This window comes from Lygodium microphyllum, chromosome 7 (assembly GCF_053477565.2).
Source record: "Lygodium microphyllum isolate KBCC chromosome 7, Lygodium_microphyllum_v1.1.10, whole genome shotgun sequence".
Classification (NCBI taxonomy): domain Eukaryota; kingdom Viridiplantae; phylum Streptophyta; class Polypodiopsida; order Schizaeales; family Lygodiaceae; genus Lygodium; species Lygodium microphyllum.
Genome location: NC_141141.1, coordinates 112,530,781 through 112,545,429, shown reverse-complemented (window position 1 = coordinate 112,545,429; position 14,649 = coordinate 112,530,781). Strand labels below are relative to the sequence as shown.

At 42.3% G+C, this 14,649-nt stretch overlaps 1 pseudogene; it reads right to left on the bottom strand.

The window, feature by feature from the left end:
* Positions 1-334: 334 nt before the first annotated feature.
* On the bottom strand, positions 335-727 carry LOC148033844 (V-type proton ATPase subunit F pseudogene; annotated as a pseudogene).
* Between the last annotated feature and the right edge of the window lie 13,922 nt (positions 728-14,649).

Genomic DNA, 14,649 nt, shown 5'->3' with positions numbered 1-14,649 from the left:
TACAAGCGACTTCCAAGAAGCCATGTTCGCTTGGCTTGGACACTTTGAGGGGCTTCTGCTGCGCCGGGCACCTTGAGTTGCCATTTTTCCCCCAAAAATAGACTCGGGCCTAGTTTCTGACGGCCATAGCTCTTTTTCTGCATTCGTCTTTTTCCCCCTTCGTTTCTTCGAATTCTCCCCCCTTTTCGTTTCCAAAAACGTCCTTCCTTTTTCTGGCTTTTCTGCCAGCCCGCCATTTTTGCCTTTTCAAAAATATCCCCCTATCTCCCTAGAATAGGCTAGCTTTTCTTTTCTTTAGAACTTCTTGCCTACAAAAGATCAAGTCAATAATTGATCACCACCTACTGGTAGGACCTGCTGGATCACTAGAGAACATATGCTTCACACGTGCCAAAATTGAGTCCTGAGCAGGGGCATATGGATGCTCTTTGGAAGGTATCTCTAGACTGGCAGGCACTGGCCTGTTGTAACTGTCGACCAGGAACCGTATCATATTTGCAATATGTTGATTTATGAGAACAATTACAATATCTTTCCTGGCTGTGAACTCCTTAAAGGTGTCTTCGATTGTTTTCACCGTAGTCTTGTTATCCACAATCAGATAGTTGGTATTCCTCCTAATGTCAACGTGGCCAACTCCTGCTAGAATGAAGCCGGTCACGGTGTCCTCGTCTCCAATGACCGCTATGAGGGAAGAATTTGTCGAAGCCATGACTCCACTTCTTTATAGCACTTCAGTTGCAAATACATATTCATGGCACCGTCAAAACATGGTTGGAGTGGTTTGAGATCAGTCTTCTCAACTTCAGATAGTAACTCCAGAACATAATCAGTGTGCAATGCATTAAGGGAATATATATATTGGATGTGGATTATTAAAATGCACCTCACAAACAATGAATCACACGCAGAAATTAACACAAATGCACAACAAAAGAAATGGAGGTGTATACGACTCGGATGCGCAGCAACACGACATCCACCCCCTCTAAACCTGCGCATCCTCCGGATGTGCCAACTATCCAGGATCATTCAACTCCACAAACAGGTCAAGTCCATCTTCTGATTCTAGTAAACCTGTTTCTCCATCAGCTTCATCATCCCAATGAAATTTCTGCCCCTTTCGAAACAGCTGATAGAGAACATCTGCAATATGAGCAAAATGTGGAATCCAAATCATGTAAAATACACAAGCTCCCACAAATCTCCGCACCTCTGAAGTAGTCGAGCAATACTCTGCAATCCTGTTTATGGCATCCACCTTTGCAGGAGAAGGCTTTCTGCCATAATATCCAACCATATGCCCAACTATGATGACTTCATTAACAGCAAAGACAGATTTCAGCCCTGAAAGTGTCAAATTTACCTCCTCTAATCGTGTCAATATTTGCTCACAAGCAATCAAGTGGTCAGCCACAAACTGTCTACATCCACGCAAATCAAGACTTTCATTCTTTTCTTCTTCTGCACAACCCTTAATAGGCACATCATCTAGAAAAGGCATGGTATACTGCGGAATATAGTCTCGAAGAACTCTATGCATAGCATTCATCATATGAGCAACTGAGTTTGTAGCACCTTGAGGCAAGGTACACATCCTCACAAGACCAATAGGTGTCCGCATAGTAGTAATATCCCTGCTTTCCAAGGCAAGCTGAAACTGATCATAACCTGAATACAAGTCACCTAGTGAATAGATGGCTCGTCCTGCAAAAGCCTCAGCAAATTCATCCACAACTGGACCTGCTGTTTTATATTTTGTGTCAACCTTGGCATCATTCAAGCACTCTTTTCTTTGCTGCAATTTCTGCAAATTTTCAGCATCTTTCAACTCTGTTGGCTGAAAAATTTCAGCCTTTAGCTCTATGGACTGCATGGGTGCAGTCTGAAACTCTGTATGCATAAATTTTTCTGCATTCAACTCTGTTGGCTGAATGAATTCAGCCCTCGGCTCTATGGACTGCATAGATGCATCCTGAAACTCTGTATGCAGAAATTTTTCTGCATTCAACTCTGTTGGCTGAATGGATTCAGCCCTCTGCAATTCTATTAGCTGATCAAGATCAGCCATAAATTCAGTTTGCTGAGTTTTCTCAGCCTCTAACTCTGTTTGCAGCATAAAACCAGAAATTTCCTGAAACATATCCAAGGTTTGCACAGGTATGATCTTTGAACCCTTGCATACATCAGTTTTCAGCATTGCTCTCATCTCAAACAATGTATCTGCATAAGACATCCCTTCATACAATCCATCCACATGCTCTTCTGCTTGCAAAATACCTGCATTCTTCAACTCTCTCCTTACGACCAATGTACTGCCTGGCAGCTCTAGGCAAATCTGAAATTTTCTGATAACTCACTGAACTATCTGAAGAAAAACCAACAAAATTATTAGAGAAAGACTGGCTGCCAGGAGGCGAGATCTCCTCTTTTCTCCGCTCCGTACCACTGGCGTCTCGCAAGACAGCGGTACCTAATGAAAATCCAACTCCTTCGCAGGTAGTGGTGCCTCACGCAAGGAGTCCCTGTTTCTCGGATGATTTACCCCAACAGTCATAAACTGAACAGCTCGCATACCATCTTTACTGCGTATCCGTGCATAAGCTGATCCGTCATCCATCACTTTTGTTTCCATTCTTGCTTCTGTAATGAAAGGCTGTCCAAGAATAATCGGATAAGAGCATGAATCCTGAACAAAGCAATGATAATCCTCTTCAACATTACCAATAGAAATTCTGATACTCGGACAAGCAGCATACATATCACCAGAAGTATTATTGGCGGCTCTCATGCGCCAGCCATGCTCTGCATCCATAGGCCACTTGCCACTCTCATAAACACCTCGAGCAATAAGATTAATCTCAGAACCATGATCAACTAAAGCAATCAAGGGAATTTGTTTCTCTCCAATCCTTACCACTGTCTCAGTGGTCGCTCTAGCCCAATGACTTCGTGAAAAATGGCTACGAGGAATGAGAATAGGGGACTCATCATCTTCATACTGCATAGGCTGCACTATTTTCTCCAATTGCGGATTAATAGAAGCATTCTCAACCATCACTGCATCATCATGCTCTTTCCCAAGAGCTCCATGCCACAATCCCTGTGAAGCAGGTCCTTCCATCGCATGTCGTTTCCTCCGCAAAAGATCCTGCATCTGATCCTGTATTTCTCTTCTAGCAATCCCAAGAGCCTCTCCAACAGTAAAAGTGACTTCACTATTCAAAATTCTTTCATGAAAAATCTTACTCATATCCGTTTGCATATCAAGGTCTGACAAGAGCTTGAATCCTGACTCTTTTCTTGGTTGCTTCTTTTCCTTCTGCTTGTCTCCCATTGGTTGATCGAAACCTGTTTGAGCTGGAGAATTTGACATAGGTGGAGCTGTAACAGGTGGTGAAACAAAGTCACCCCCTCTAGTCTTTTTGGAGGAGCTAGGACCCTCCTCATCTCTTCTTCTCTTTTCCTCAACCATGGCATCTAAACCCTGCATTTTAGCCATATAAGCAAAAATAGAATACCTGTCAACAGGAGAATCCCATCCTGTTTCTCCTCGGATGCTAGAGCCCACACAAGTCATAGTAGAAGTTTGAACTTTCCCTCTTCTCGCTATCTCCAAGGCAGAAGACCATAAGGCAGAGTCTCCATCAGATTTCTGCTCAAGCTGGACTCCAAAAGCTGAAGCATCTCCTCTAACACTCACATAAGCTGATCGCGCAGCCATATCATCAACAAGCTTCTTCATACCTCCCTTACCAAAGTTCGTGTCAAGAGGAGCGCCAGTCTCTGTCAGCCATATCTTCCCATCTTGACCCCAAAACACTACATTCTTCTTACGTGCTTCCTGAAAAGCATCACAATCTCTGCAGTGTTGGTGCTCTGTACTATCACACCAAATACATCGTCGCCCTTTTCTTTGACCAGCTGGAAAAGCAGTCACTGGAGCAGGCGCTACAGCAGGTACTGACATAAGTTGCTCCTTTAACTTACCAACTTCAGCTTTGACTGCTTCAATTGTCAAATCCGCCAAGCCTTTAATAACATCATCTACAGATAAGGGCACTAGAGCAACAGGAACTGGTGGATTCATAACAGGAGGAATAGGCTTAGGCAAAGAAGCAGCAGGGGTAGAAGAAGAAGTCTCCAAGGATTTTTCAGGAATTGATCCTGTATTTCGATGCAATCTGACTCTCCTGCGCTGCTTCTTGACAAGAGCATTCACAGCATCAATGACATGTCTCCACTCAGTCTTTAAACCTGAATCAGTAGCTTGATCTTCCAAAAGATCATCCAACTTTTCCTGCAAATCAGCATCTGCAACTTGCAAAAATAACTCCACTTTCTGCATCTCCAAAGCTTGCTGTTCAGTCCCATCCAACTGATCATAACGGCTTTCAAACTCTCGCAGAAGAGCGGTTACAGAAAGTCCCTTATTAGGCATAGAAACCCATGCTAAAAAATTCCTGCGATTCATAAGACCTGTATCCTCCAGGAAATATTCATCTTTTAATGCCTTTTTAAATTCAGCCCAACCTGCATGTGCCTCTTGAATTTCTGCAATTCGACCTTCAAGAGCGCGCACCACGATCCGCAAGAAGTAGCGGCTCCAAACATCTTGAGAAACTCCAAAAAACTTCATCTTTTCTTCATACAAATGCAGGTAAGTTGACACTTGCTGGCCATTAAACTGCTTCATCTCCTGTTGGACAGCTTTCAAGGCATCCATAGCATCACTATCTCGTTTTGCATGAACTTGCTGCTGCATATACATGGTAAACGACTGAAACAGGTTCTTCATGACATTATCATCTGTCATCTCTTCTTGCGAGTCTCCCATCTTGCTGATGACGCAGCACTTTCACGTCGGGTTCACCAGAAATGTCAAAGAGTTCGTGCAAGAGCTGCAGAACACGGGGTTCAGGGCACAGCAATGGAAGAGGCTAACAAGAAGAACTCAAATTATTGATGTCAAAGTTCACTATATTGCTTGTCAAAATGAGTTACATGAAGCTCATGTTCAGAAAAATCTGAACATATTCAGTTTCCTGTTTGTGAAGAGATCTTTGCAAAGAATGCATCTAGAACCATATCCATAACCATTATAAGAGCTAGGAGTATTAATGAAGGCTGAAGTTTCGTAGTCCAGATTGACATACAAGTAAGATCCTAGAAGTAAAATCTGATTCCTGTACCCAGTGCTGTAACCAGGATAATGGCAAAAACTGAGAGGATGATGATTAAAGCCAGCTTAAGCTGACCCTGCACCATAGGTAGACACACCTATTTCAGTATACAGGGCCCTCTCAGAGATGAAGAAGCACTTTATAGTTGATTAATGCCACTGCACTATATAGTATCAACCAACTTGCAAAAGCATGAGAATAGTTTCCACTAGTAGGTGATGAATTTGCTCATCTTCATTGAATCAAGCTAATGATTCCTTAAGTGTTTCACCTTCCTGAAGATAAAAAATGAGAACATTCTTCTCCCCAACACTGGTAGCCTTTTTAACAAGACCGTAGGCAATGGCAGCAGCAGTAGGCTCGTTAATGATCCGCATGACATTCAGACCAGAGATGACTCCAGCGTCCTTTGTAGCTTGCCTCTGTGAGTCATTGAAGTAGGCAGGCACTGTAACGACAGCATTTTTGACGGTGCTTCCCAGGTAAGCCTCTGCAATTTCTTTCATCTTTGTCAGCACCATAGATGAGATCTCTTCTGCGGCGAATTCCTTGACCTCACCCTTGTACTGCACAGAGATCATAGGCTTATCGCCAGGGCCAGCAAAGACCTTGAAAGGCCACAATTTGATGTCGCTTTAGACGGAAGCGTTAGTGTACCGTCTGCCAATTAGACGCTTGGCATCGAAGACAGTGTTGGTGGGGTTCATGGCGACCTGGTTCTTGGCAGCATCACCGATGAGGCGCTCAGTGTCAGTGAAGGCAACGTATGAAGGCGTGGTGCGGTTGCCTTGGGCTCAGCAGTGTATGGGCCGTGTGTACCTCACGAACGGCACCCATATCCTCCTCCCTTCTCTGATAAGTCTGCCCCTTTGTCGTTTCGTCCTCCCACCATTCACTATTCAATCTCCAGGCTCCATATAATTTGAAAGTATTGCAATAGTCTGATCTACAGGAGCTCCCGCTTTGACCAAGAGATTGACAGACCTTGGCTTCTGAATAGAAAGCACGAAGTCCTTGGGGTCATCGTAACCTTTGAGAGGAAGTTCTCCTTCTTCTCTCTGTTTTTCGCATATCCTCCAGCACTCTCCTTCATTCGAACGCGTGAAGACCAGTCTTTTTTCCCCCCCTTTCGCCATTCGAATTCTCTTTTCCCAATTAGCCTCCTTTTCCCCTTCCTTTTCTCCTCTATCTTTAGTTTTTCTTTTTCTTGTTCACATGTCAAAATTAGGCAAGCGACCTTCCTCATTCCAGCACCTTTATAAAAGTAGCAACTCTGCTTCCTCCTTTAAATGTCCTTCTTGTAGCATATCTCCAAAACACTTGCACCAAGGCTGTCATTGCACATAGAGATAGACCAAATAGCAGCAGGACAAAGATCCTTTGGCATCAGTTTATCATATTTTTCTAATACACGCACATCATGCATCCAAACAAAATCATGCGCATGCACTAAGGGAATATATACATTGGATGCGGATTATTAAAATGCATCACACAAACAATGAATCACACGCAGAAATTAACACAAATGCACAACAAAAGAAATGGAGGTGTATACGGCTCGGATGCGCAGCAACACGACACCGGATAGGCCTATCATGTTAGAACACAGTTTCGACGAAGATAAGACTTGTTCACATGGAAAAACCCCAAAAATCGTATCCGAAATGGGATTCAGAAATTAATAGCGAATGGTCTGTGCACCAGAAAGGAGGGTGGGAAAAAGAAAAAATGTCAAGACCTATAGAATCTTTAGGGTTGTCACATCAAATTGCAGTTCAAATGGGGTTAGGAGGCGTTCACATGGAAAAAACACTAAAAGAAAGCTCGAGACTACCAATAAAAATTAATAACAAAAAATCAAGAAGTCATAACAGGGTGGAGAAAAAAGGAGAATTGGGCAGGAAGGGTGGCCAGACAAGGCTATTGAGTCATAATTGAATTTTGAGGAGAATAGGGCAGGTTCACATGGAAAAAAATAAAAAATAAGTAAGAAAAAGACACGAAAACACACAAAAAGTAATTACAGACAAACCGTACGCCAGAATAACATGTGGGTAAAAGGAAAAATGTCCAGGGGAAGGTGTAGGAGAGGGCTAGTATGCCAGATCATGGTTTCGAAATGATAAGGCTGTGTTCGCATGGAAATACATCCAATTGTACATGAAAAGCTTCAAAAATTAATAACGCAAAAGCGGTAAACCAGAACAAGGGGATGTAAATAGGAAAAGTGTGTCATTGAAGGGACAAATTGGGCTATAAGGTTGAATTGGGAGTTTGGTGAACATAGGGGATATTAAGAGAAAAATTATGCAATAAAAGCAACCACAAGGGAAATGACATTGACGACAGGGGGTATGAGGGTGGGTGGGTGATGAAGGGAGCCCATCAGGATAGAACTAGTAGAGGGTAGGCACACATGATTGGGTAATGACATATGTAGGGGGTATGCACAGTAGACACGTAGGGACGTATCCGCACACTGAAGACCTTACCAGTTAGAGTAGATTGATCATCACAGCCACAGACTTGTCAACCGACTGGACGTTGGCATCCCCACACTTAAGAAGACATAAAATACACTTGCAATTAGAAAAGTAGGGTTAGGAACACTTGACCCATTTCGTAGATGGTTGAAGGAAACCGCCATTGTTGATGCAGAAAGATTGAAGCCGTCATCGAGTGGCAAGAGGGACCAAGGTGCACCATAGAACACGTCTAGCACGACAGGGACCATGCAACAACACCAGGGAGGTAGTTTTGTCGATAAAGTTCGTCGAGTCAAGTATCAATGACAAAGAATAGAACTCTCAGCTCACGGGCACTCAAGAGGATGATAGAACAGTCACTCACCCCATGACGCACATCGCTCAATGAATAAGCGTGAAATCCCATAACTCACGGCTGGTTTAGAATTGAACAAGGGGAAAGTAGTTGGGAGGGAGTATGCCAATGTGCACAATTGATAGTGCATTTGTGCATTCCACCCATCTGGCATAGGTGTAAGGAGGAAGGCCAGGGAGCCTTGTAGTGCAGTGCACAGAACAGGGTGTCATGTTATGTGTTGATAGCAGAGACCCGTCCCGTGTGTGCATAGGGAAATGAAAATGTACCTAACTCAATTGTTGTACGTCCCTCAATCTCACCTCTCGGAATTGATTAAGGAGAAACACCAGTCACACTCAGCCCACCCTCTGTCTCACTCTCTGTTGAAAGATACAGAAGGTTACCCATTCCTGAAACCCATTGATGTAATCATCACATTTACTTGTGTAGAATTGTTGTATGCCTTGTGTGCATTTGATGGTGCAACAGTGCATCCTGCCTATGTTGGTATATAGTGCAAGAAGGAAGGCCAGAGAGCCTTATGGTGCAGTGCATAGGAACAGATTATGCATTGTGCATTGAGAGACCCAACCCGTGCGTGCAACACTCCATTCACACATCTCACCTCTCATTTGATTTGAAGAGAAGACTAGTCACTCACCCCACCCTCTATCTCACACTCTTTTGAGAGATACAGAGGGCAACCCATACTCACATCCCCATCTTGTTAGGATGAAAGCTCGCATCACTCAAGGGGTTGGTGATGAAGATCGCATTGGTTGTTGTTGTTACCAGAGTGTTGAGGATGATGCGTAACTAGGGAGGTAGCTGACACATCTGGTACTTCAATGATTTGTATGAAAGCTCGTCTGTTAAGAAGGGAAGACGGACTGATATTGTAGAGATAGCGCACCAAGGGAGGTGGCTTCAAATTGCTTGTGAAAAGGTTATGCTAATGAATCAGCTATCCTGAATTGCAGGGCGTTACCACCTTTTCCACAGTCAGCTTCGTGCCCAAGGGTGTTTCCACCTTTTCTTGGAATGAGGCCTGCTTTCACAGGGAATTTCTTCATTTTCTCCCATAACTGTTTGTTTTTTTTCTCTCTCTCTCTTTTTTCTTTTTTTTCTCGTTTTCGTTAATAAAGAGAATGATAGGAATACCATGTGTCATGACCAACCTCTCCACCATTGCTAGATTAGATGAGAAGAGAATAAGAAAGGGTTGAGAGGTATCTTGTGAGGGGCTAGCAAAACGAGACCACCTCATGAGGAAGATCATAAGGGCTATTAGGAGCACGAAGAGAATGATAGTTCAATGCCAAAAAGGGAAAGGGTGGCTTGACTGTGATTGTCAAGATCCCTAGGGAGGGAAGTACTTCTTCAGGCGATAGCCATTTATCAGAAAGGGATCCTCAGAAGCATCGACAGCTTGCACTTGGATAGAGCCATTTGAGTTGACATCAAGTACCTTATAGGGATCATCCAACGTTGTTGAAGCTTGCCTGGAAACTTGCCAAATCTCGAATCATAGGCCAGAACTAGATCACCTTCTTTGAACTCCTTGTCTTGATGAAATTGTCATGATAGGCCTTGCGTCGCACTTGAGTGGTTTCCATGCACTGCGGGGCCATCCGCCAAATCTCATCTAAACATTCCAAGTGTAGGAGGCGGCATTGCAGTGACTCATCATCTCCCAAGCATTCTTTGATAGCCACTTGCAAGGAGGACAATTCCAGTTCAATCGGGAAAACAACTTATGTACCATACACCAGCTGGAAAGGGGTCTATCCTATAGCAGCCTTATGGGAGGTTCTATATGCCCAGAGGGCCTTTGTAAGTCGATCGTGCCAATCACAACAATGTGCAGCAATCATCCTTGCCAGGATCAAGCAGAGGATGTGATTAGTTACTTCAACTTGGCCGTTGGCTCTAGGGTAATAGGGAGTGGACTTGCAATGGCAGATCTTATATAGTTCCGTCAACTCTTCCATGATCTTGTTAAGGAAATGAGTGCCTCTATCACTTACCAACTCGAGGGGACTACCAAAACAGGTGATAATATTCTCGTACATGAACAGGGATATGCTATTACCATCATCTGGCTTCAGAGCTTTAGCTTCACACCACTTTGTGACATAATCTGTACATACTAAGATGTATCTGTTATGCTCCATGGGACCCATGAAATCAATCCCCCACTTCTCAAATGGCTTTAGGGGAAGAATAGGTTGCAGTGGCATGGCACTTATTTTAGTGGGTTTTCCCATTCGCTAACAAGCATCGCATCTCTTGCAGTAGTCATATGCATCCTTATGGAGGGTCAGCCACCAGTATCCCACTAACAGAGCCTTCCTGGCTATTGCTTCTCCTGTGTCCACCACATGGTTCATCATGGCATGCTTTTAACACTATGATGATTTCGTCTACTGCAACACATCTTTGCAACACTTCATCTTTGCCTCTCGTGTACAGTGCACCACCTAGTAAGGTGTAGGGGACTGATTCTAATAGAAGCTTCTTCTTCTCACGGCTTGAGATGCCAAGAGGATATGTTGAGTTGCCAGGAGGTTGGCTATGTCTGTATACCGGGGAGTTAACTATTTCGACTAGAAACAAGGAAGCATCAAGAAGGTCTGGATCATCATGTTTCTCTTCTACAGTTTGAGGGATCCGTGATAGATGATCGGCTGATCCACGTAGAACTTGAAATGTGTTGACAGTAGATAGTGTCAAAACTTCTCCAATGCAAACACCATTGTTAATAACTCTAGCTCTGTCACTGTGTAGTTTCGCTCTTGATCACTTACTTTTCGACTTGCATAATATATTGGTTGATCTAGTTTAGAGGGGCCCTTTTGACATAGGATAACACCTAGCCCTTCAACTGATGTATCTGTGTGCACATGGAACTCCTTCGTCTAATCAAGAGGCTACAAGATGGGTGCTCTAATGAGGCACTATTTTAGGGTATTAAAGGCTTTTTCACAGTCATCACTCCAAAGGAAATCCGCATCTTTCCTTATGAGCTTGTGCAGAGGGGCGGCCTTGGTTGCAAAATGTGCAATAAATCTTATGTAGTAGCCCACATGGCCAAGAAATCCTCTCAGATGCTTGAGGTTTGTTGGTGCTGTCAAGGCAACAATCTTCTCAATCTTCGTTGGGTCTGTTGCGACCCCTTGTGCAGAGACAATATGGCCCAAAAGAACTCCTAATGAGTCACCAAAGACACATTTGTCGGGGTTGAGAGAAATCCCATACTCTCGAGATCTGTCAAAGCATTGCTCTAGGTGGCCTGAATGCTCACGTATTAAGCTATAGACATAGAAGTCATCAAGATACACCTCAATGAAATCATGTAGATGATTCTGAAAGGCGGCCATCATTACTTGTTGGAAGGTGGCAGGAGCATTACAGAGCCCAAATGACATCACTCTATAGGCATAGGTCACCCATTCTGTGGTGGTGAAGGTCGTTTTGGATTGATCCTCTTCTGCGATTTGGACTTGGTTATATCCGCTAAATCCATCCAAAAGGGAATAGAGCTCATGGCCTGCCACTGTGTCTAACAGTTGGTCTGTGAAAGGGATAGGGAAATGATCCTTGTTCGTCTTCGAGTTCAGCTTTCGAAAGTCCACGCATATTTGAAGTTTCCCGTTCTTCTTGGGTACAACCACAATGGGCGAAACCCATTCACTATTAGCCACGCGATAAATGAACTCAGCTTCTCAAGAAGCTTCAATAATTTAGCCTTCACCAAAGGAGAATAATTAGGATTCATACGAGTTTGTCTTTGCCTTATAGGTTTGGCATCAGGCTCTAGGCCAATGTGATGTTGGCATACTGTGGGATCAATCCCCTTTAGGTCTTTGTACAACCAAGCAAACACGTCTAAGTTCTCCTTCAGTAGGTCTCGCAGGACCACTAGTTCTTCTTCTGGAAGATTGAGACCCACTTTTAGGTGACGTTCAGTACCATCAGTATCCAGGAATGTCACTTGCCTTTCACCTTCCACTTCACGGATAAATGTCCCACGGATTTCTTTTGGATAGAGGTTTGACTCCTTCAAGGGAGTAGTGTCATCATTTGATGTTCCACTAGAACCAGTGTCCTCCTTCTGAATAGATGACTCATTTGTATGTTGAGATTGCTTGAAGGGTATCAGAGCTTTGTTTGTTTTTATGTGAGTGGTGATTTCTTCTGGACTTAGGGATTCATCTTCAGAGGATGTATCCACGAATGTCACATAGCACAGACCTTCTATAAGCTGTGGCTCTAATGGCTCTGGCTTCTGTTGACAAGGGACTTAAAGAAGAGTAAAAGTCAAAATAGACTTAAAGAAGAGTAAAGCAAAGTTGAGCGATACACTATCAGGTGCAATTTTCTCCATGCTATATTTATAATATTAAAACGAATCTTGCTTTACCCAAAGATAGGCTCTTTATAATCACTCTTTTCACAAAAGAGCTTGAGTTAACTAAATAGATGGCTATAATCAGTTGCACAACTCACAACTATTGCTTAGAGTCATAAAATATTTCTAAAATATCTTCAGTATATCTTCTGAAAATCTCAAGTATTAATAAATATTTACAAAGAGGTTTTACGCACGCCTTAGAATAAATGGCAGTGCATCTATTTAAATAATTTAATGAAGAAGTCTTTTGAAATAATTGCAGTCTCCGTATATAGCCAAATCATCTATTTAAATAAATTACAAAGAGGATGTACGCACACCTTAGAATAAATGGCAGTGCATCTATTTAAATAATTTAATAAAGAAATCTTTGGAATAAATTGCAATCTCCTTGTATAGCCAAATCATCTTGCTCTACACATCAACTATCAAAAATTCAAAAAATCATGTTAGAAAAATAATTAATTGAATAAATATAACTAGCCATAATAAATCAATTAATCATTGGAATTCCATTATAATTAAATCATGTAGATGTTAGTACTTGAGATATGAATATTGTGGCATCACCCACATATGGCTTCACTCGCGTTCATATATACAAGTCTCTCAAATCTGAAAAGGATAAGCATCCCCATCAACCTTCCACCGAAGAAAAAAAGTAATCGTGGATGAATTGATTATTATAAGTGATAGTGGGATGGCTAATGTCAAGGACCTATTGAAATAAAAATTTGTTCAAGTTATCATTCATTGTGACAACATGAGCTATATACAATTGGCTAGGAACTAGTGTTCCATGCTAGGATAAAATACATTTTGGTACATTACCATTTTGTGTAAGAGAAGATACTTGTAAGAGAGATTAACTTGTTAGACACAACTTCAAATACCTGATATTTTCACAAAGACATTGGATGCATAAAAGCTTTGAAGATTTCAAAGCTTACTTGGAGTTATAGAGATGCAGTTGAGCTTGAGAGGGATAAATGGGTCCACACATTTGCACTTAGCACATAAGTGGTTATTGTAGTCCTTATATGGCCACTCACTGTCAAGGAGATAATTGAGAGATGAGAGAAAGAAGAGTAGAGGAGAGAGAAAAGAGTAACAAGGAGAGAGAGAGACTAGAAAGTAGGAAAGAAAAGAGAGAAGCCATAGAAGTTGTGAACAAGGGGGTGAGATAAGAAGGGGAATTCTGATGGTTTATCAGCTTGAGAGAGAGGAGAAGAGAGGGGAAAGGGTTGGGAGTCTAATGAATGATGTTTTATGGAAGTGTTAAGTGTGGGGAAGAAAGTTTGGGTATGTATAAAATTTGGAGGTGGTCTCCACCACAGTTGGAAAAAGTTAGCGTCCACCATTTTGGCCATATCTCCCGACTCGTAGCTCCAAAAAAGTATAAAAAAATACCACCCAAAACTTCAGCTCACGTACTACAACTTTCATGTTGATTTATTTTTTTTGGATCGGAGTGGAAGTATTTTTAAAAATTCTTACAAAATCACGTGCCTGATTTTTCTTCCAGTAATGCTTCCAAGAAGGGTCCCATTTGTTTGAATTATCATAAGGCTCCAAAGCCATGACATTATGAGCCTCACATGCCCTTTGGATGGCTCCAAATCCATTTTGTGTCTTTTCTTTTCACATTACACATTTTCCCTTTACCTTCCTCCATTGATCTTTACTCTTCACCCCCCCTTGGTAAACCGGTTCATGAAATATTTCCATCTAGTGATTTCTTGGATTTTCCAAGAGGTTGTTCCCACCCTCTTCTTTAATTCAAACCTCCAAATGTACAAAAAATCAACAAAGTGTTAGACAAATATTTTTTTGTGATTTTCTCGGATCATGTTCGTAAGGTGAAAGGCTTATGTCCTTAGCAAAATGAGGATGCTCCTTAAGCAAGGGGGTTTATGAACACAATCACCAATGTGAAAATGTGAGGATGAGTGTAGAGTAGAGGGTAGAGGTGTATGTGTGGGGGTATGTGAAAGTAGGGGTAGTGAGGGAGTCCTATTATGGGATTTGTAATAGCTGATAGGTGGGAGTACTAGCATGGGAGTGCTAGTAGATAATAAGTGTAATGCTACTCTAAGGAGTTAACTTTTAATGCAAGACTAAACTTACTCAGTGCAAGAGTGAAGTTTCCTAATGTAAGGGTGAACTTTTAGTCCAAGAGTAATCTTTTTCAAGAGTGAACTTACCTAGTGCAAGAGTAAATCCATA